Below are 21,370 nucleotides of genomic sequence, written 5' to 3'. Positions count from 1 at the left end.
TTGCTGATTAGGTTTTCACAATTTAATCTTTATCAGCAAGGGCCATCCATGGCCATTTATACCCTCTTTCAAATGTATTATATTTATGGAGACCTGCTGTGTGCCAGGTGTACTGTGAAAGAACCAGGAGAATGGGTTTATTTTCTTTTCTCCCTAGAAGAACAGTGTTTTCCATGGTACATGGCAGGAATTTAGTACCGTCTTTGAAGAAAACCATGTACAGCAGACATAGTACATCCAGATATACTGCATTCATTTGATCCCCTCCCACCAAATGAAATGATGACCAGATTTGGAATCCTGGGTTTTCCAGCTCATTTTAAAGTCTGGGACAATCAAGAAGTTCAAGGCAGAAAATTAAGGTGTCAGCTATACCTGTAGTTACTCGCTATTATCCTTGAGTCAGATAAAACTTAACAGAATGCTGTACTACAGAAAGTATGAGAGCTGCATGTGCAAGTAATGGCGAATCAATGTTTTTTAGGGCTTCTACATACATGGATATTTCCACAGCTGCAGAACCAACTACTGCAGAAGTACACGCTGTGCACAACATCTACAATTTAGTAAAGCTGGAAGGAATTTTATTTTTGTAAAAACTAAATGGGGTGTGGCTCATTTTCTTGCCAAAGGGCTATTTTATTCCAAGACACTGGTGTCTGCTGACCTTCATTTATAGGCTGAGCAATGTTCTATTTAAGTAAAATTAACTCATGGTGGGCACTTTTTTTAGGATGCAATAATTATTGCAAAGAAATAACAATGTTTAAATTTGATTTGTTCTTAGTTTAGATTTGATTATATTGGGTTATACATGAATGTCTTTGTTCACACAAGGTTTAAATTTAGAAATTATTTTATGTTGAGAAAAAAGGCCATATTTAAGTTCCTTTTCTACATGTAAGAATATTTTTAGGTTTCATGAAATACAATATTATGTTTTTTCTTCCAGACTGCAGGAGTATCTTACCATCTTTGTAGGCCTAGCACCTAACAGTCTTCATTAAACTTATTTTAGTTGAATGATGAAGCCATTCCACAAATAGACTAATTAAGGCATTGTCCATGTTACTATCTTTGGCTATTACTCCATCTATAGTTTGTACTATCTCAATATATACTTGAGAACTCTGGGCACATTTTAAAGTTTTCCTGAGGGTTACATCTCTTTATAAATGCCTTATAGGCCACCTTTTATATAATCTTTACACATTTCAAGGTACTTGACACAGCAATCCTCCCTTCATCTTTACACAAACCTTCTCTGGTTAGAGAAGTTTGCCACCTTCTGCTTGCACCTATAAATATATTCTAGTTTGCTTTTATTTTTCACGGGGCTGGGGGCCCAACTAATGCTGGAAAACTTTGATTTAGGATAAGATACCAAATGTATGGGTTGGCTTATATCTTTAAACACGTAAATCTATCAGTATTACTTTTTGGTTATCTATACTGCATGGTAATTTGGCTATATTTGTTTCTTAATTATCATAAGACAAAATATAAAATTTTAATTATTCATAACCACTTGCAAAACTGATTCAACTGTAGCTTTAAACTGGAGACCCACAAACTGCTCAAAATATTTGTTGAATGTGTCAATGTCCTTCATCATTTCCTGGTTTTTGCTTTTGAAAACTTCCACTAGAGGAAATAATGGGCATCGTAAATTTAAAATTAATATGTTTTGGATTCACCCACGTCTAAAGGCTACATGTCATCTCGGAAAGATACGGATTAAATTTATAACTCTCTGCCTTCCCCAGCATTTTAAGTTTTCACTAACTTATTTTCTCTTTTCTCCTATTTTTTCAAAGGTAAACTTTTAAACATTCATGTTTATACTATTTCTACTATTGTAGAAACACTGAAGAACTTGAAGCTTTTTTTTCCTCCCCCCAAAAACAGGCATCAACATTACCTATTACCTTTCACCCTGCTCTAAGCTAAATTTGTTAGTGGCAATGACTTTATAATGGTGTCTGTCATGTATTAAAAGAGTCACGTTTCCAATTTTCCTTTGAGGGTGAATTTAGACTGTTGGATGGAATATCCTCATAAAAGGATACATTAATGGTAAAGGGGTTTCTTAGCTAAGCCAAGAGGCTTCTTCAACCTGAAACATTGTTAAAATCCTCCACATTCATAATGAAAAGCATTGGAAAGTCATATTTTCACAATACCATTAAATAAAACAGAAAAAATAAACTATCTTATTTATCTTCAATGGTGATACTTAAAGGAAAAAAAAGTTTAAATTAGAGGAAAATGAAGAGGTAGCTACAGATACCTGATAAAGATCACCTAAGGCAACATTAATTGACCTGTAAATGCGAACACTGATTGAGCACCTAATATACGCCAGTTTCTTTATAAATGTTCTCCTTTAATTTTAAAGACAACACTGAAAACAAGTGATATTATCCCCATTTTATAGATAGTGAAATTGAGGTTTAAAGGAATTAAGGAACTTCCCCAATGTCACGGAGATATAAAATAGCAAAACCATGGGAACCCATATTTTATGCTAAAATCCATTCTGACTATGAAATATAGCATGTACATGATCCCTCTGAGAACAAAAAAAGGAGGTGATAAGAACGAGTTGTCCAGTCAGACAAAACTTTCTACATCACTTCCGGGTCATCATGGGATGCCCGGACCAACATGGTCCTTAGTGCCACCAGTGAACTGGCGTAAGGAGACAGACATCCAGGAAGGGTCTGTGAAGCAGCATGGGATAAGTTTAGAGAGAGATATGCAGTGTACAATGAGCCATTTAAATATACAAAATATTTGTTAAGTGATGTAATTTGGGGATTCACCATATACTGAAACCAGGCACAAATTAACTGGTGGCACCAGTTTTACCACTATTGGATCTCCATTTAGTTATTTAAGCAACCTGAATGAAACATAAAACTTTGAGTTTATTGAGTATTGTCAACATACAGGCACACATCATTTTATTGCGCTTTCCAGATACTGCACTTTCTACAAATTGAAGGTTTGTGCTAACGCTGCATCAAGTGAGTCTACTGGCACCATTTTCCAATATGTGGAAATGTGTCACATTTTGGTAATTCTCACCACATTTCAAACTTTTTCATTATCATTATATTTGTTATAATGATTGGTGATCAGTGATCTTCGACGTTACTAGGACACACTGGAGCCTCAGATGATAATTGGCATTTTTTAAACAATAAAGTATTTTTAATTATGTACATTTTTTTAGATGTAACGCTATCACACACTTAATAGACTACAGTATAGTGTAAACATAACTTTTATATGCACTGGGAAGCCAAAAAAATTGATGTGACTCACTTTATTGCGATAGTCTGGAACCAACTGAAGTATCTCCGAGGCGTGGCTGTACTTCAAGAGACTGACAGCCTGAGATAAAAAAGCCTATCAACAAACACAGCCATTTCTATGTCCGTGAGTCTATTTCTGTTTTGTAAATAAATTCATTTGTATCATTTTTTTAGATTGCACATATAAGTGATATATGACATTTGTCTTTGTCTGACTTACTTCACTCAGTATGATAACCTCTAGGTCCATCCATATTGCTGCAAATGGCATTATTTCATTCTTTTTTATGGCTGAGTAATATTCCCTTGTGTATATGTACCACATCTTCTTTATCCATTCATCTGCTGATGGACATTTAGGTAGCTTCCATGCCTTGGCTATTGTATATAGAGCTGCTATGAACATTGGGGTGCATGTATCTTTTCAAATTAGGGTTTTCGTCTTTTCCGGATATATGCCCAGGAGTGGGATTGCTGGGTAATATGGTAACTCCACAGATATAGAAAAAAAACTTATGCTTACCAAAGGGGAAGGGGGGGTTAAATTAGAAGCTTGGGATTAACATATACACACTCTATATATAAAATAGATAACCAACAAGGACCTACTGTATAGCACAGGGAACTACACTCAATATCTTGTAATAACCTATAATGGCAAAGAAGCTGAAAAAGAATATATAAATATATATCTTTATATATATACAGCCATTTAACCAACTTCAGGATTAAAAGTCTCTTCATGATACTGAAAGTTTATGGTCACAAGTAAGCTTTCTGTACTTGAACTGAGTTTTACAGCAATCTGAAATCTAAAGGCTAATTAAATACAAACCTGTCTCCCTTCCCCAATTAACAGTTCTGTTTCAAAAAATAGAACTTCCTATGATTGTACACCCCACAGGATTCTACTTCATCCTCCTTTGCACCTGCTAACTAGATCAGAGGAAACCAAAATATTTCCAAGACATATACTTTACCTAAACCAGCTCCATACGAAACACTATATAAAGAATGGCTTTTTTTTTTTTGAGTGCTGCTGTTTGAAATCAAGGCTCTTTTTGCTTACACCAATGTTTAAATTTCAGAGATTGTCAAAGGAATTCATCTTTAAAACAAAAATCTTTGCAATTTCTCTTCTAAATATTTATCTCAAAGAAATAATCAGAGTCATGAAATGGTTTTTGCCCCAGGGTGTTCACTGAAGCGTTATCTATAAGATATGGAAAGAACAAAAACTTCCAACAACCTGGAATTAGTGAAATAAATTATGAAATATCCATTATATAGAATATCATGCAGTAATTTTAAATATTTTCAAAAATATCTGATTACACGAAAACATGTTCAAAATATAAGTTAAAAGAATGGGATACAAACAGTATATACAGTATGATCCCAATTTTAAAAATATCTAACGTTCTACACAGGAAACATGAAAAAATATGAACAGGTGGTACAATTATGAGTAATTTTTATTTTTCTTCTTTATAAACCCTTTTGTTTTCTTCTCATATTTTTAAAGTGGTCTTGTATTTTTTTATTCCAAAGTAAACTGATTAAAAAATATCCTAAGTACACACTACTTAAGACACTTTTCCAGCAGATTAACTAAATATACCTATTGACTATTATAGCAATAGGATATACCCTAGGAATCATGTCTTATCATTTTCACCTCTGAGAAAACAATCTTAAATGGTAATTCTCCCTCACCTGAAATACAAGCACCAAGATGTCAAAAACAACAATAAGAAATGGCAAAAATGGGAATATGCAAGCAAGTAAAGAAATACAGGAAAAAAAGCTTAAAAATTACATTCATCTATAAAGGACAATGTATTATTCAGTGTCAATAGCAGAATGTCAATCTGAGAGCAACACTATGTAATTAGAGCATATAATGTAGACTGCAATAATATGAATATTCAAAGCTATTATGCTGCCCTCTCAAATTCTATTTTATAGAAAGTAAAAATTTTATATATATACTTTTTATGTAAACAAGTATTATATATACATACAAATTTAAAACAGCTTAAGAGAATCAGAGTTGTATTTTCAATATATGGGTTACAAGATTACAAAAAAATGATTTGCTATTTAATCTTTTAAAACAGAGATGGTAGAAATAAGAGATCAGATTTTATAAAAGAAAATGATTTCTTTTAGCAAAGAGAAACTTCTCTTCAGAACTAGTCATAGGATATCAGGTTATTTCAAAAGTCCTTTAACTCAAGGCTTTCTGCTTATTCCATTTTCATTAAGTACTCTCACTTCACAAATGCTATTTTAACAAATGTTAGCAAACATAATTTTAACAAAATAAAAATGCATAATAACACAAAGAATGACAGAGTTAAAGAACAATCATGTAATTGTCAAGATGACAACAGACAGTGAAAATTAATTCCAAGTTAATAGTTTTGAGGGTGGGGGTTGAAAATGACCCTCAGGGGCTTCCCTGGTGGCGCAGTGGTTAAGAATCCTCCTGCCAATGCAGGGGACACGGGTTCAAGCCCTGGTCCGGGAAGATCCCACATGCCACGGAGCAACTGAGCCCGTGCGCCACAACTACTGAGCCTGTGCTCTAGAGCCTGCGAGCTACGACTACTGAGCCTACGTGCCACAACTACTGAAGCCTGCGCACTGCAACGAAGAGTAGCCCCTGCTCGCTGCAACTAGAGAAAGCCCGCGCACAGCAACGAAGACCCGATGCAGACAAAAAAAAAAAAAAAAGAAAAGAAAAGTAAATGACCCCTCAGAAGTCATCTAGCTTCCAACATGTTTGTTTTTCAGATGAAGACCTGCATTAACTTCTCACCTTTTCTGTGTTAATGATGGCACACCACTTAAACATAAGTGTATCTCCTCCATTATGCACTTTTCCATACCTGCATATGCAATTTAGAGTGCAATTATAAGGAGAAACATTTGATTTTTCATGCGTAATTTTACACAAAACCTCCTATTACGGGCAATCACAAAACTAAGAATGAAGTATGATAAGCCAAAGTATTTTGTAACCATTACCAATGAACGCCAAAATACTGCTCAGTAGTTACTTGGGAAAGGTTAAAAAAAAAAACAACCACCACATTAATGGCTTTTACAGGCTACTTGGCACAATATTTGAGGGAAAAAATATAAGAAAGTATTACACATATAGGGTTTTATTCTCTTGTTATCAACCATTTCTCTTATTTTTCATTACATTATGTCTGGCTTTATTTCTTCTTAGCTTGTAAAAGTGGATGGCTGGAGAACATTTACAGACAAGTAAAAATGTGGCAAGACTTAAGTGATGAGAATTCTACCATTTCTGTAAACTCTTATTAAAGCTTTAGTGTTTCTATGATATACTACTACAGTACTTTGAATTTATATAGCACCTGTCTGCTGAAGAGCCAAGGCTTACATAGCTCATTTATCCTTTCAGCATGCCTGTGAAATATACAGATTGAAAACAGATGGCTTACAAATAAAGTAAAATCCAGATATGAAAACAGAGAACTTCCATGATTTACTGAAGATGGCCTGTCTGTGCAAACTGTAGAGGCCTAAAAGATCCTGGAGTCCACACTCAATGCCTTTTCCAATAAACAATACTACCTCCTTATCATCAAACAAATTTCTAGACTGTTAAGAGAAATTAAGCTTTGTCATAATATAAAATCAGTAAGTTTAATGTGCCAAAAATCCTTGATAAGGAATGATATAAATGGTACCTCTATATTTTAAAGAAATAACATTACTCACGGAATAAGCCACTGGTGATCATCTTCCTGGATAGTCACCAATTTGCCTACAAGGTATTTAGCTTGGTTCAATATAGTTGCATTAAAATTGGAAAAAAATCAACTGATAAATATAACTGAAATAAGCCAGACTATATCTATATAAAAGATATATCTTATAAAAGAAAAAAAAATCCCAGCAGACCAAAATCCTTGAGCCATGCCCTCATTTTATAAATGAGAAAATGCGTGGTGTCTGGCACATGTATGTACTCAATGTTAGTTATCAATATAATAATCTTAAGTGACTTTCTCAAGGTCAAACTATGAGTCAGTGTCAGAGCCATGTCTAGAATCTAGTTCTTCTGAAGCAAGTCCAACATACGTCCCCCTTAGCATTGTAATTTTCATTTAACAGCAATGCTTTTTCATCCCTAAAACAGTTTATACTCACCAATATTTGTCTTTCAAGTGCTAAGAACAGGGCAAATTCAATGTTATTAATTAAGCATATTGAATTTTTGGAAACTGTCTCACCTCCATAACTACCATTGGCCCAAGTATTATCAGATCTTCTCCTGAGACTGACATTTCATGATCAGACAGTTTTTTATATTTCTAGGTCATAATTTTAATCAAAGCTCTCTCATCACTAAAAACAGCTAGTCGTGACCACTGGTATCTAAAAGACCTTCCAACAGTATAATGTATCCAAAAAACGTTTGAAACCTCCAACACAATGAACGTACATCATATGGTGCATCACTCTCTAGAATAATTATAGACTCAAAACATGATCTAGCTGTTTTCTTCTAAACTGAGTTTTATTATTTTCACAGATTAAACTTTCCCCCTCTGGATTACTTTTCACCAAAAGAGCATGAGCAAGTACAAAATGATTCCAAAAACAGTGACCCAAGTTTTCATGTACTGATAGATGTTCGTTTTCAATTTTATACCAGCTACTTTTGGAATCTGTACTAAACAGCAAAAACAAACAGTTTGGCATATTCATTCCACCTAGATTATAGCAATAGCAAATTCATGAATTTATCATATGTGCTAAGAATATTATGTCAGTAAATTTCTTGGAAAGGTAAGTAGAAATGCTTAAAACAGAATATGGAAAAATGGCAAGTGAATTTTCTTCCTTTTGTCATCAGTTTCACCATAAAGAATCTCCTTAGTGCTCAAGCACCACGGCCAAGTTTCTACCCCCTTCTTTTCTGTAACAGTCACGTTGTTTGCCTAGGAGCAAAATTTCATGGGGTTCCTAATAGTGCCCTGGATATTGATATTCTGCCAGTATAAACAGTCACAGTCAAGTCTAACGTGCTTGTAACCATTTGTAGAAGAGACTTAATCTCAACCCAAATATTACTCACTAGTCATAATTAATCCTTCTACCCAAAATGCATTAAGCCTAGACATTTTTAGCAATTGACTCTAAATGATGGCCTCAGACTAGACTAGAGACCTTGGACCTCAGTGTTGATTGTCTGTGTTAAATCAAGGCAGAGCATAATTTATTTGGCTCTCCCACCCCAGGTAAAGAGTTTGATAACTTTCTAGATCTAATTGTAGAAATTAAGAAGTAGACTCATAATCCTCTAATTTTAATGAAAGCCTGGGTTCATTAGATCATATGACTAAAAAATGAAGTCAGTAGTTGTAAATGAGTGGACATACCGAGACAATGAAAGACTGTGGTTGGAGAGCCTAGGGAGAATCCTGTTTTGACACGAGTTAATACTATCTTAAAAAGAACTTCTCTCCCTACCACTTTAACCTCGTTGGATAGTTGTGCTCTTCTTTTTTTAAGGTTAAATATTTGTTAGGAGTTCCATCTAAAATTATATTATCACCTCTCTTCCACTAGGGGGGTCTATCTACCAGTGTAGTTAACTCCAATTAACTCAGGTGCAGTTTGAGTCCACTTCCAGCTAATCTGTGCCGCAAGGCTAGCCTCGTGGTCAGAACTATGTGCTTTAAAGTTGTTCTAGTTTTTAGGCTCAGAAACCCATGCACAGCATGAAAATGTCGTGCTCAAGTCATTCAGAGGTTGCTGCAGTAAGTAGACAAGGATTTTTGGCTGAAGCATACAAAAGCCAAAATCTCTTAAATATTCCCAGTTTCCTTTTTAGCTGCCCTAGTTGTTTTCAAGACTGAATACGTATCAACTGGATCCATTTTTGTAAATAAGTAAAGCTTTTAAACTCTCAACCTCAGAGATTCCTCTGCCCATTTCTACACTCTGCAATATATAATCTGAATAGCAAAAACTGCCACGTTTTTCCAAAAGCAACCTTAACTTGGGCCACTTGGGTGGGTATTGGTCATTATGGGAGTTGTTTCTGTGGCCTCTCATTATTCTACTAAAATACTGACAGGTAAAAACCCAACTAGCTCGGTTTCTTAAATTTAGTGTCCACTGTTTTCCTGCCTGATTTCTGATCCAATTAATTCCAAACCACAATAACTGATGGTTAATTTTAGCCAAGAGATTATCCACCACCTTCAAGCAGATGCCTAATATAGAGAACAGTTCAACTGGAATATAGGCCAGACCCAGGGACATGGACAAAGCCTAATTTTTTAAAAACACTATCTAATGGGATATGGCTTCAAATCTATCATTTAGGAATGAAATAGGGCATGAATAAATGGACGATTTTTCTAGAAAATAATTAGTAAGATATTTTTAAAATTTAGAAAAGCCATAACTAGATTGAAGGGCCACATGGGAGATATATACCCCAGCACAAACATATTTCAAGCCCTTATTTTAAAAACAGCTTCTGTTTTTTATTTTGGATAAAATCTGAGCACCAAATTCCCTTTCTGCTCCCCTCATCCAAATCCAAGTAGAACTCCCTTGAGTAGAAGCTAGTTCACACCGCCCCCTCCCCTTTTTTGTCACGGTAGTTTTGGGAAAATGAACTTCAGCCATTACATTCCAGTTTTAAAGTCAAAAGAAGTCATGTGACCACTACCCTAGGGGCATCAGAGACTTGGGGCACGTGATGCCAATTGACATATGTGGGGCTTCGGCCACTATGTTGGAATTCACTGTAAATTGGATCTTCAGGATCAAGTTTAAGCTCCCAAACACACTGTGACATCTTGTAAAGCGGAGTGTGCGCTTACCTCTCAGTAGTTTTTAATTTCACCTAGGTTTTCTACCTACTGTGCAGCCAGCCAGGCTCTCTTCCCCACCCCCCATCCCTGGTAACAGGTCGGGCACCCCGAGCATCCCGTCTATCTGATCCTAAACGGCGAGGCTCTCCAACCCAGTTAGTTCTAAACTCAACCTTGAGTACCACCCGGCATGTTGTGCAGATCGCGTGTGGAGCAAGAATTTGCGTCGCGTACAGGAAATGTCAGAATGCATTAAGCCCACTCCACCTCCCAGGTTGGGATCTTCTGCCCTGGAGCCTGGCCGTTGGAGCCGCCAGCACATTACAGCAAGTAGCAGCAGCGGCGGCGGCAACTCTGGGACTGGCGAGAAGCCCGGGCGGGGGTGGTCGGCGTCCCCCGGCCTCTCATTAGACCGCTAAGTACTGCGAGTAGGGAAAAGTAAACACCGGCAAGTGCAGCTCTGTGGGAGGAGGGGGATGTTGCCCTCGCCCCCCGCCCCTTCGGCTCTGCCTCCCGAGGAGCCCCGGGAGGTGCCGGGCGGCCGCTGCCCCGACCGCGCGCTCGAGGCTGCAGAGCCAGAGGAGCTGAGAAGGGAGAAGACGGGCGGCGCGGGATCTGGGGAGAGGAGAACGGAAAGGTACTGCCCTAATGGCCCGGAGATGTCCTGCTACAGAAAGGAAAAAAGTGCTTACTCATAGGGAGACGCGGTGCGATAGCGATTCGCTCGCTAATGGCAAGGGAAGCAGGCGGCAGGCAGGCAACCGGAGCCTCGTTCCTTCCCTGGGCCACCGCACCCCGTGGAGCCCGGGGGCCGGGGTGAGCCCGTGAGGTCACCCGAGGAGGGCGAGCGGGGGCTGGAGGCGTCGCCGGCGACCGGCTCCGGGATTTCCTGAGTCCGGAGCCGGCGGAGGAGGGGGGAGGAGGGTGGCAGTAGCTGAAGAAGGACGACAGAGGGAAGTTAGGCGCTTGGTTTCCACTTCGGGGCCGCCGCCACAGAAGGGGAGAAGGGCAAGGGCTGGCGTCAAGGACTCCAGCCCAAGTTTGGCAACAAGTTAAGAGCAACTAGTGAGAAAGCACCATCTCTCCAGTGAAGAGCAGAAAACGTGTTTGCGGCGGGCGGTGGTCGTGGGGAACACTCGGTCACTCCCACCCGTCCTTGATGCGAACGATCGCTTTGGCGCCCAAGGTCTAGGACAGAAATTTCTGCAGCCTCCCTCTCAGTCCCCCGCCTCCCGTGCCAGGCACGTTCCTGCCGAGGTTCCCGGAGATGCTCTCTCCTGGACCCACTCATGCCCACGCCCAGGGATCCCGGTGCCCTCCCGCGCCTGCAGAGCACTTACATAAAGTCGCAGAGTACCGGATCTGGCCAGCCAGCCTCCAACCGACGCACTCAGACAACTTCTGCCGCTCGGAATTTTTGCGGCTGTGGTTCTAAAGCCAGCGCTCCCGCCCCTCCTGCCAGCCCCCTCCGCCCCTCGGCCGCCGCCATTGGCTCCGGTGGTGCTAGCCGTCGGCTGGGAACCAGGAAGGGGATTGGGCCACGCACCTGTCACATCAACTGGGTGGGGAGTTGGGAGAATAGGCACCGGGATGGGCGCCCTGGAGGGATGGGGAGTGTAACTCAGCGGCTGGGAGCGGAGATTGGTCCTCCGCTCTCGTTTCTTCCCCTCCCTGGCTATGAAGAGATTAGAAGTCCTCACAGCCTGGCTCGGGGACCACGTTCCAAAAAATCGTGTGGAATAAACGAAGAGATGAGAATGTTGGAGCAAGAGTTTGAACGTCACCAAGCCCCTATTTAAGTCTCTGGAGAGTACAGTTTCAACCCAGAATCGTAGAGAATCTCGGCATGGGAAGGGACTAGTAATACTAGTACTTAGTTTCTTCTGCTCCAATCAGCCTGCGTGCGGAACAACGCAGAGGGAAAACCTCAGCAATCTTCCCTTTCCAACGACGTCTAGGGAGCAGATATATGGACAGGACGAGGCTGTCACGTTTTTGGCTTCGTGCCCAAGTACATTGTTGACCAAAATCACCTGTCTGGTCTGTTTGTCCATGCGGAAAGGAATGAGAGGTGGAGGTGGGAAGGGAAGGTGGAAATAACGTGGTTCCCATTCGTTTGACTGGAAATGGATGTCAATTTTCATCAGTCTCCTTTCACCAGAGAAAACTTGGAGACATACTCCTGCTTCCCAGAGGACCCTTTCTTCTTCTTGCCCTCTGTGTCATAATTGACCTCTTTCATTAATACGCGCGGAGGTTTCCCCTCCTTATTGTGCATTCCAATCCTTTGGCTCACTCCAGGTCCAAAATCAGCTCCAAGGACCAGAGTTTGACGGATTCTCCAGGGTCAGGTCAAGAGACTGGCTTGTGGCACAGCTGTAGAAGAGAAAGGCTAAGCCCTTTCCTGTTTCAGTCACAACCATTTTGTTCAGGAAATGTGTGCTTGGAAAGTTTTTTAAGAATTAAAAATTGGTTCAATTATTTCTCATTTTATATGCAGTACGAAAATTGCTAAATTAAGAGTGGCCTGGGACTTCCCTGGCAGTCCAGTGGTTAAGACTCAGCGCTCCCAATGCAGGAGGCACGTGTTCCATCCCTGGTCAGGGAACTAAGATCCCGCATGCCTCAGGGCACGGCCAAAAAAAAGAGTGGTCTGAAAATCGAATGATCTTGTCAAGGAACCCTCACTTCATCTGCTATTATGAATTTCATTAGAGAAATTAACCTATAGTGAGTGCCGGCGCTTCTTGAATAGGCAGAAGAAGGGAGTTCATATACTGCCTAAAGGCTACACTAGCAGAGAAGGAATTGGCACTGGGAAAAAGGCTCATTAAATATTAATTAATGATTAACCAACTGGAAGAACATATGAAAGGCACAGAAAGGTGAAAAAGAAATGAGAGAGCAATCTGGCTATCGGAAATATTAAATTTCTGGTATGAGAGATTTTGTACTGGGTCAGGTTTGGGTCAGCACAAAATACTGATTTCAACATGTTCGTGTTGTGTGGACTGTGAAGTGTACCGCCACACACATTTACAAGAGGATCCACAGTGAGATTTCTGGCTTTCAGTAATTGGCCCAAGGTTTGGTGTGGTTTCTGGAATTCTTTACACAAAATTTCTAGATACACTAATACAGTACTTCAGTTTTCTACATTTTATGGCGTCTGTTAAGTCGCCACTGAAGAGCTTCCACCTGCTTTAAAACTTAAATTTACAGACTTAGAATGTCTGTATGAAGGGACTGTGCAAGCTAAATTTTCGAGTATGGATATATTTGTCTCAATTACTTAACTTAGTATTCTATTTTAGTTTATTTTTCAAGTGTTAGCATTTAGAATAAGTCAAAATATTAAGAATCCTATGCATATGCTATTTACACTTTCCTGTTGTTTTTTTTTTTTTCAAAAAAGCTTACATGGAAGCTTTACTTTATTTACTAACACTGAGGATGTCAGAATTCAGTAAGAGTTTGTGGTCAAGAAACGTCACTTTAATGGAAGTACAGTGGTCACAGTTTCAAAGCCACAGGGTGCCCAGGTAATGGCACTGTGTCTCAGTGCCTCGGTAGTTTCCAACGGATAAAACTTGCCCTATGTGGAGGCTGGTTGAGATTCCTGTTTAACAAGCTCAACAAAGTAGAACTCCATTTTAATGAATACTGCTATGATAGCCATCTTGATGTAACTAAGCTACTTCTGTGTTACCCAAAATCTAAGAGTCCTTTTCAGAGGCTAACATTTTGCTCTAAGAAAGGAGCCTCAGACTCAAAGCTCTATTCAAACTGCATTTCTTTCTGATCTTTCACACCATCAATTTAAGCCATATAGGATCATTCACAAAGTAACCCAAAGTTGGTAGTTTTCCTATCTATATAAAGAGGCTTGCAGGGACTTCCCTGGTGGTCCAGTGGGTAGGACTCTGCGCTCCCAATGCAGGGGACCTGGGTTCGATCCCTGGTGGGGGAACTGGATCCTGCATGCATGCCACAGCTAGGAGTTTACATGCCGCAACTAAGAAGGCTGCATGCGGCAACTAAAAGATCCTGTATGCCAGAACTGAAAGATCCCGCGTGCCGCAAATAAGACCCAGCGCAGCTAAAATAAATAAATAAATATTAAAAAAAAAAGAGGCTTGCACAGCTGGTCTTCAGGGTCCCTTTCAGAAGCTCAAAGGCAGATCAAAGGGCCTAATTCATCTTTTAAAAATTGAGTTATAATTAACATACAATATTATGTTAGTTTCAGGTGTACAACATGTTGATTTGATATTTTTATATGAGATGATCACCACAATAAGTCCAGTTACCATCAATCACCATACAAGTTGTTATAATATTATTGACTATATTCCGTACGTGTACATTACATCCCTGTGACATTTATTTTATAGCTGGAAGTTTGTACCTTTTATTCCCCTTCACCTATTTCACTCATTCCCCCATGGCCCCTCCATTCTGGCAACCACCAGTTTGTTCTCTGTATCTCTGAGTCTGTTTCTGTTTTGTTTTGTTTGTTCGTTTGTTCTGCTTTTTAGATTCCACATATAAGTGAAATCATACGGTATTTGTTTTTCTCTATCTGGCTTATTTCTCCTAGCATAATACCCTCCAGGTCCATCCATGTTGCCACAGATGGCAAGATTTCATTATTTTTTATGGCTGAGTAATATTCCACTGTATGTATGTACATCACATCTTCTTTATCCATCCCTCTATTAATGGGTACTTGGGTTGCTTCCATATCTTGGCTATTGTAAATAATGCTGCAGTAAACATAGGAATGCATATATCTTTTCAAATTAGTGTTTTTGTTTTCTTTGAATAAATATCCAGAAGTGGAATTGCTGGATTGTATGTTAGTTCTATTTTTAGTTTTTTGAGACACCTCCATATTGTTCTCCATAGTGGCTGTATCAATTTACATTCCCACCAACAGTGCAAGAGGGTTCCCTTTTCTCCACACCCTCTCCAGCATTTATTGTTTGTAGATTTTTGGATGATGGCCATTCTGACCCGTGTGAGATGATATCCCATTGTAGTTTTGATTTGCATTTCTCTAATGATTAATGATGTTGAGCATTCTTTCATGTGTTTGTTGGCAATCTGTATATCTTCTTTGGAGAAATGTCTATTTAGGTCTTCTGCCCATTTTTGGATTGGGTTGTTTTTTTTTTGATATTGAGCTGCATGAGCTGCTTGTAAATTTTGGAGATTAATCCTTTGTCAGTTGCTTCATTTGTAAATATTTTCTCCCATTCTGAGGGTTGTCTTTTCGTCTTGTTTATGGTTTCCTTTGCTGTGCAAAAGCTTTTAAGTTTCATTAGGTCCCATTTGTTTATTTTTGTTTTTATTTCCATTTCTGTGGGAGGTGGGTCAAAAAGTATCTTGCTGTGATTTATGTCATAGAGTGTTCTATGTTTTCCTCTAAGAGTTTGATAGTGTCTGGCTTTACATTTAGGTCTTTAATCCATTTTGAGTTTATTTTTGTGTATGGTGTTAAGGAGTGTTCTAATTTCATTCTTTTACATGTAGCTGTCCAGTTTTCCCAGCACCACTTATTGAAGAGGCTGTCTTTTCTCCATTGTATATTCTTGCCTCCTTTATCAAAGATAAGGTGACCATATGTGTGTGGGTTTATCTCTGGGCCTTCTACCCTGGTCCATTGATCTATATTTCTGTTTTTGTGCCAGTACCATATTGTTTTGATTACTATAGCTTTGTAGTATAGTCTGAAGTCCAGGAGCCTGATTACTCCAGCTCCGTTTTTCTTTCTCAAGATTGTTTTGGCTATTTGGGGTCTTTTGTGTTTCCATACAAACTGTGAAATTTTTTGTTCTAGTTCTGTGAAAAATGCCATTGGTAGTTTGATAGGGATTGCATAGAATCTGTAGATTGCTTTGGGTAGTATAGTTAGTCATTTTCACAATGTTGATTCTTCCCATCCAAGAACATGGTATATCTCTCCATCTGTTTGTATCACCTTTAATTTCTTTCATCAGTGTCTTATAGTTTTCTGCATACAGGTCTTTTGTCTCCTTAGGTAGGTTTATTCCTAGGTATTTTATTCTTTTTGTTGCAATGGTAAATGGGAGTGTTTCCTTAATTTCTCTTTCAGATTTTTCATCATTAGTGTATAGGAATGCAAGAGATTTCTGTGCATTAATTTTGTATCCTGCTACTCTACCAAATTCATTGATTAGGTCTAGCAGTTTTCTGGTAGCATCTTTAGAATTCTCTATGTATAGTATCATGTCATCTGCAAACGGTGACAGTTTTACTTCTTCTTTTCTGATTTGGATTCCTTTTATTTCTTTTTCTTCTCTGATTGCTGTGGCTAAAACTTCCAAAACTATGGTGAATAATATTTAGCCTATTATTGATTGTTTGATTCTCAAATATGTAAGGCCAGATTTTAGTGTATTTAAAAGTGTCTGCATGCATAAGAGTGTGTGTGTGTGTGTGTGTGTGTGTGTGTGTGTGTGTGTGTGTGAGAGAGAGAGAGAGAGAGAGAGAGAGAGAGAGAGAAAGAGAGAGAGAGAATATAATATGATTTTTAAATGCTATAAGTGTTTGAAGGCAGATGGATGGATCAAGAGACTGAAAAAGGAGCTTTCACCACATAGGTCATTGGTTAACTACCATAAATATTTGAGTCTGTGTCTACTAAACAAACAAAATGTGACTTTAAAAAGAGATTGACAGAGTTATAACATAGATGAACTTTGAAAATATTATGCTAAGTGAAAGGAGCCAGTTACAAAAGACCACATATTGTATGGTTCTATTTATCTGAAATGTACAAAAAGGGAAAATCCATAGAGACAGAAAGTAGATTCATTGTTGCTCGGAGCTGGGGTGGGAAGGGGTGGATTTGAAGGAAAATGGGGAGTTACTGCTGATGGGGTTCCCTTTTGGGGCCATGAAAATGTTCTAAAATAAACTGATGGTTGCACAACTCTGTAAATACACTAAAAACCATTGAATTGTACCATTTAAGCAGGTGAATTGTATGGTGTTGTGAATTATATCTCAATAAAGCTGGTATTAAAAAAGAGATTGACACAATTAGGCTGCTTAAGCACAGGAAAACCACACTAGTGAAGATATGGCATGTGACGGCAGGAAACAAGTATAGAAAGGATCTGTATTGCAAGAGACAAACTAAACTCAGAAATCAAAAGGGCCTTGGAAGATGAAGTCATCTACCTCTTGTTCAGCATGATCCCTTGTTTGCCACTGTCATTGCAAGGAGGACAAAGTGCTTCAATTTACCACAAAAGAGATTTCAACACTGCAAAAACATTTGATTTCAACAAATCAAATAAGCCAGAAACAGAAGCTGGATAGCAAAAAAAAAAAAAAAAAAAAAAAAAAAAGATATATTTCTTCTCTGATACTTTTAGAAAGGTTTAAGTAATCATGTGACTATACTGGTTTAAGGATTATATCATGCCAATATTTTCATAACTAATTGCAGTCAGAAAGATAATTGGACATTTGGTCTAAATAACCAAGAGTTTCCTTATAAAATGTCACAGAAGGGCTGAGGACAAGAAGTTTCATTTTGAACCAACAAACATCTCTTTGATAATTTAGAACCAAGAATGCATCCACTGGTTTGTTTCTTCGTCAATGTCATAGGGTCACCTGAACAAGGGTATAAATAGAGTGTAAACCTGTCCATTCAGAGAGGATTCCCTTTCACCCACTGGCACCATTATAGTAAGATACATCTCATCTAGTGGATAGAATGGAGTAGGCCTAGAAGTAACTAAACTTAACTAAACTTTAAATTTTTAAAAAATATTTGGGAGTCTTCAGGAAAGTACACCATGTGACATGAGATCAGACTCGTACGAATATTCTAAGTCAGGAGTCAAAAACATTGTCTACGAAGGGCCAGATAGTAAATATTTTTGGCACACAGGCCATATAGTCTCTGTTACAACTACTCAACTTGGCTGTTAGAGTACAGAAGCAGCCACAGACAATAAGTAAACAAATGGCCTTGGTGATGTGCCAATAAAGCTTTATTTACAAAAACAAGCAGCAACAGGTTGGGCCTGGAGCAGCTTAGTTTGCTGACTCCGTCTGGGTTCCTATGCTTGCCCCAATATGGACTTGGTATCCGGATGGAGTTGTGTTCTTAAAGGGGTATATTTACGTTAGAATTGGTTCATGACTGAAGATATGCAACAGATTAAGATAGAAATTAGCACCTTTGCACATTACAATCTTAGGTCTTCACAATCTTTAATACCAAGCAACTGATGGATAGCTGTATTCTACTCTCATTTCTTTATCACCATTCAAATTGAATGTAATCGCAATTGCGGAATTCCACGGGGGTGGGGGAGAATAACAGCTACAACTACCTCTTACTGAGCTCCTTCTATGTGGCAGGACTTGTACTAGGAACTTTATGTATATTATCTCATTTAAGGTTAATAACTATTCCATGAATGGAAGTGTTATTATCCCCATATTCAAATGAGAAAATAAGGCTTATAGAATTAATTAGTAACTTTTGCCCAAGATCATTTGGCTTGTAATGTAGAAGCTGGAAGGTACAGGAGTGGGGAGGAGATATTCCATCTCATATCTGACTCTACAGCCTGTGAATAGAACCATAGGATCTTACAGGAAACATTCGCTGTACTTTATCCCAAAAAATAAAGCATGGGAATGCAGCTGATGATTTTACCTTTCTTCTCAATTCCATGGAAAATTGGTTAGCCCACTAGTGGTAAATCTCATTGATAAGCAGGCATGTTTATTACACTTATGCCTAATCTAATGTTGACGGTGTATAGTAGCATGTATTTATTTTTATAATTCTACACATGGTGCTTTCTTTCTACCAAATGACACTGTCACCTTTGAAGAGTAAGTCAGTGGATCCGTGAAACAGAAATTCATGCCAATGGCAGCAGGAAAAATATAATTCTATCTTCCTCTTAAGCAATATTTTAGGTGATGTCCAGGATTAATAACATAGATATTTTAGGACTCTGAAGACTGGAAATAAAGAGAGTTTTGTTTTCAGGCTATATTCTATGGGATATTAAAATATAGGATAATTTCAGTGAAAAGCTTAGTCAAACCAGTTATTTGTTACAAATACAAAACAACTGATTTTCAGTTTATCCTCTAGGCAGGATATAGACAGAGGCCTAATTTCTCAAATTTTCCAGAAAATATACTATTATAGCCCAACTTGTCCTACCTGATGAACTCTGAATTACGAGTCACATAAATCGTGTGTCAGAGGGAGGTAGTTTTAAACAAATGAAATATATTTCAAAATAAATGTGTTGATAACAAAACACCCATAGCATATGGCCGACATTTTCTTTAACTTGTTTAATATAGGGTCTCCTGAAGCATCACATTTAAAAACTAAAATAGAGATTGGGATTGACATATATACACTAATATGTATAAAATGGATAACTAATAAGAACTTGATGTATAAAAAAATAAATAAAATTCAAAAAGTCAAAAAAATAAAAAATAAAATAATTTGATAATGAAAATCAAAGAATTTTTGTGTTAGAAGGAACATTATAGACCATCCCCCTCACTTTACTGATTAGTAAAACAGAGGCCCACAGGAGCAAAATGACTTGCCGTAATCTTTTGGTTCTTTCAAAGTCCTTTTATAGTTACCTTACCAGATGGCATTTTCAGGATTATAATCTTCTTTCTATGTAATTCAGTTTTAAGTGTGGATTTGCAAATATGCTAGATAATGATGTGTTCCAGTGACCCTGCCTTAACTCAGGCCATGTAGCAGGATAGAGTCCCTTCCAGCTGTCAGTTTCCTGGAGAAGGGAAGTCAATAATAAGGTACTACCTGAGTGTACCCAAATAGCAGGTAGGGTGTAAGTGGGTCTCCAAAACCTTGCACTTACAGAGCAAAAGTAGGGCCGGGACTGACCAAGATCAGGAACCCTGTCAATCAAAAGAAATGCAAAATCCAAGTTTTAAGGACCCAGTCCAAGATGAGGGCTTGACAAGGAGGCAAGGGGAGGCAAGTGAAGGCAAGGAAAACCTGAATAGCAGCTCAGCATAGAAATGATTTGCTGGTTTTGAGACAGTGCCCCCTACAGGTCACACGATGCAAAGATCCCTTGTTCGGACTACTTTTTAAAGTCGGCTCTCTAATTAATTAGTCTGATTCTAAGAGGCATGAAAGTCACTACATTATTCCTGGGGAAGCTGGAGTAAATTATTCACAACAGGAGGAACAATTCAATGTCTGCAAAGAGGTCACTTGACAGGTCATTCTGTGCCACAATGGAAAGACTTCACCTAGTTTGCCCCCTTAATTCTCATTTCCCCCTTTCCTTATTGTTGAGTATACAAAAGTCCTTCTCTTCTGTTAAAGGAGGGCAAGCCCTTTCTCTTCATCAAATCTGAGAAACAGATTCTAGGCTTATTTATCCTTTCCAGTTTCTTTGTTACCTTGTCTGAAGCAGGTACTGCTCAGTCAAGTACATGACATAATCATTCTGGATCAGTGTAAGTTTCAAGAGCAGAAAACCCACCAAGGAGAGAGGCATAGGTTAACAGATTGTAAAGGGTTGGCAGTACTTCCTTTAAACCCAGATATGAATACCAGCCTCTCCTACCTCCCAGTGACATATGATTATGTGTTAGAGCTCCCCAGATGCACAGAACGGATGGATGTGCCAGACTAGAAGCAGTCGGCCAGGAGTCTTTCGTCTTTAAAATTTAACTTGGAATATTTAAAATAGTTATAGATATAATTCTTTTTACCAGAAATGATTCAGAACATTAAGGTCTTTTCTCAATCTTACTTTCTGTTTTGAAGTAAATATAAATTTCTCAAAAATGAACCAATACTTCCATTAGTGTTTATACCAAACTTTTTTTTTTTTTTTTTTTTTTTGTGGAGGAAAGAAAATCCTCTGAAGGTTTGGAACAGCTCAGCCTCCAAAGTGCAGGCCAGAAAAGTGGGCTAATTGAATGCTTATCGGTAGTAGTATAATTTTTTCCAAATGTCTCGTAGAGTTTTTTTTTTAAAATAAATTTATTTATTTATTTATTTATGGCTGCATTGGGTCTTCGTTGCTGTGTGTGGGCTTTCTCTAGTTGTGGCGATGGGGGCTACTCTTTGTTGCAGTGTGTGGGCTTCTCATTGTGGTG

The 21,370-nt window shown here is 38.4% G+C and overlaps 1 protein-coding gene and 1 long non-coding RNA gene across 5 annotated transcripts in view; one reads left to right on the top strand and one right to left on the bottom strand.

Annotated features, from left to right (window-relative positions):
* Window positions 1–11,682, bottom strand: part of PLS3 (plastin 3) — a 90,544-nt gene extending 78,862 nt beyond the window's left edge. Inside the window, exons 1-2 of one of the 3 annotated variants that reach the window (XM_082445539.1) lie at window positions 11,536–11,596; window positions 7,080–7,125 (exon numbers count right to left, since the gene is read on the bottom strand). The gene's annotated coding sequence lies outside the window, so the exon portion shown is untranslated. Of the gene's footprint in view, window positions 1–7,079; window positions 7,126–10,887; window positions 11,125–11,535 lie in introns of those variants that run through there. The other 2 variants (XM_082445537.1, XM_082445541.1) reach the window with 2 other exon arrangements.
* Window positions 7,132–21,370, top strand: part of LOC309652098 — a 217,615-nt gene continuing 203,376 nt past the window's right edge. Inside the window, exons 1-2 of one of the 2 annotated variants that reach the window (XR_014258571.1) lie at window positions 7,132–10,832; window positions 11,879–12,721. This is a non-coding gene — a long non-coding RNA (uncharacterized lncRNA). Of the gene's footprint in view, window positions 10,833–11,878; window positions 12,722–21,370 lie in introns of those variants that run through there. The other variant, XR_014258570.1, reaches the window with a different exon arrangement.

Source organism: Balaenoptera physalus (genome assembly GCF_965194825.1).
Source record: "Balaenoptera physalus genome assembly, chromosome: X".
NCBI classification, from domain to species: domain Eukaryota; kingdom Metazoa; phylum Chordata; class Mammalia; order Artiodactyla; family Balaenopteridae; genus Balaenoptera; species Balaenoptera physalus.
The sequence above is the reverse complement of the archived record's forward strand: the minus strand, read 5'-3'. Positions and strand labels throughout refer to the sequence as shown.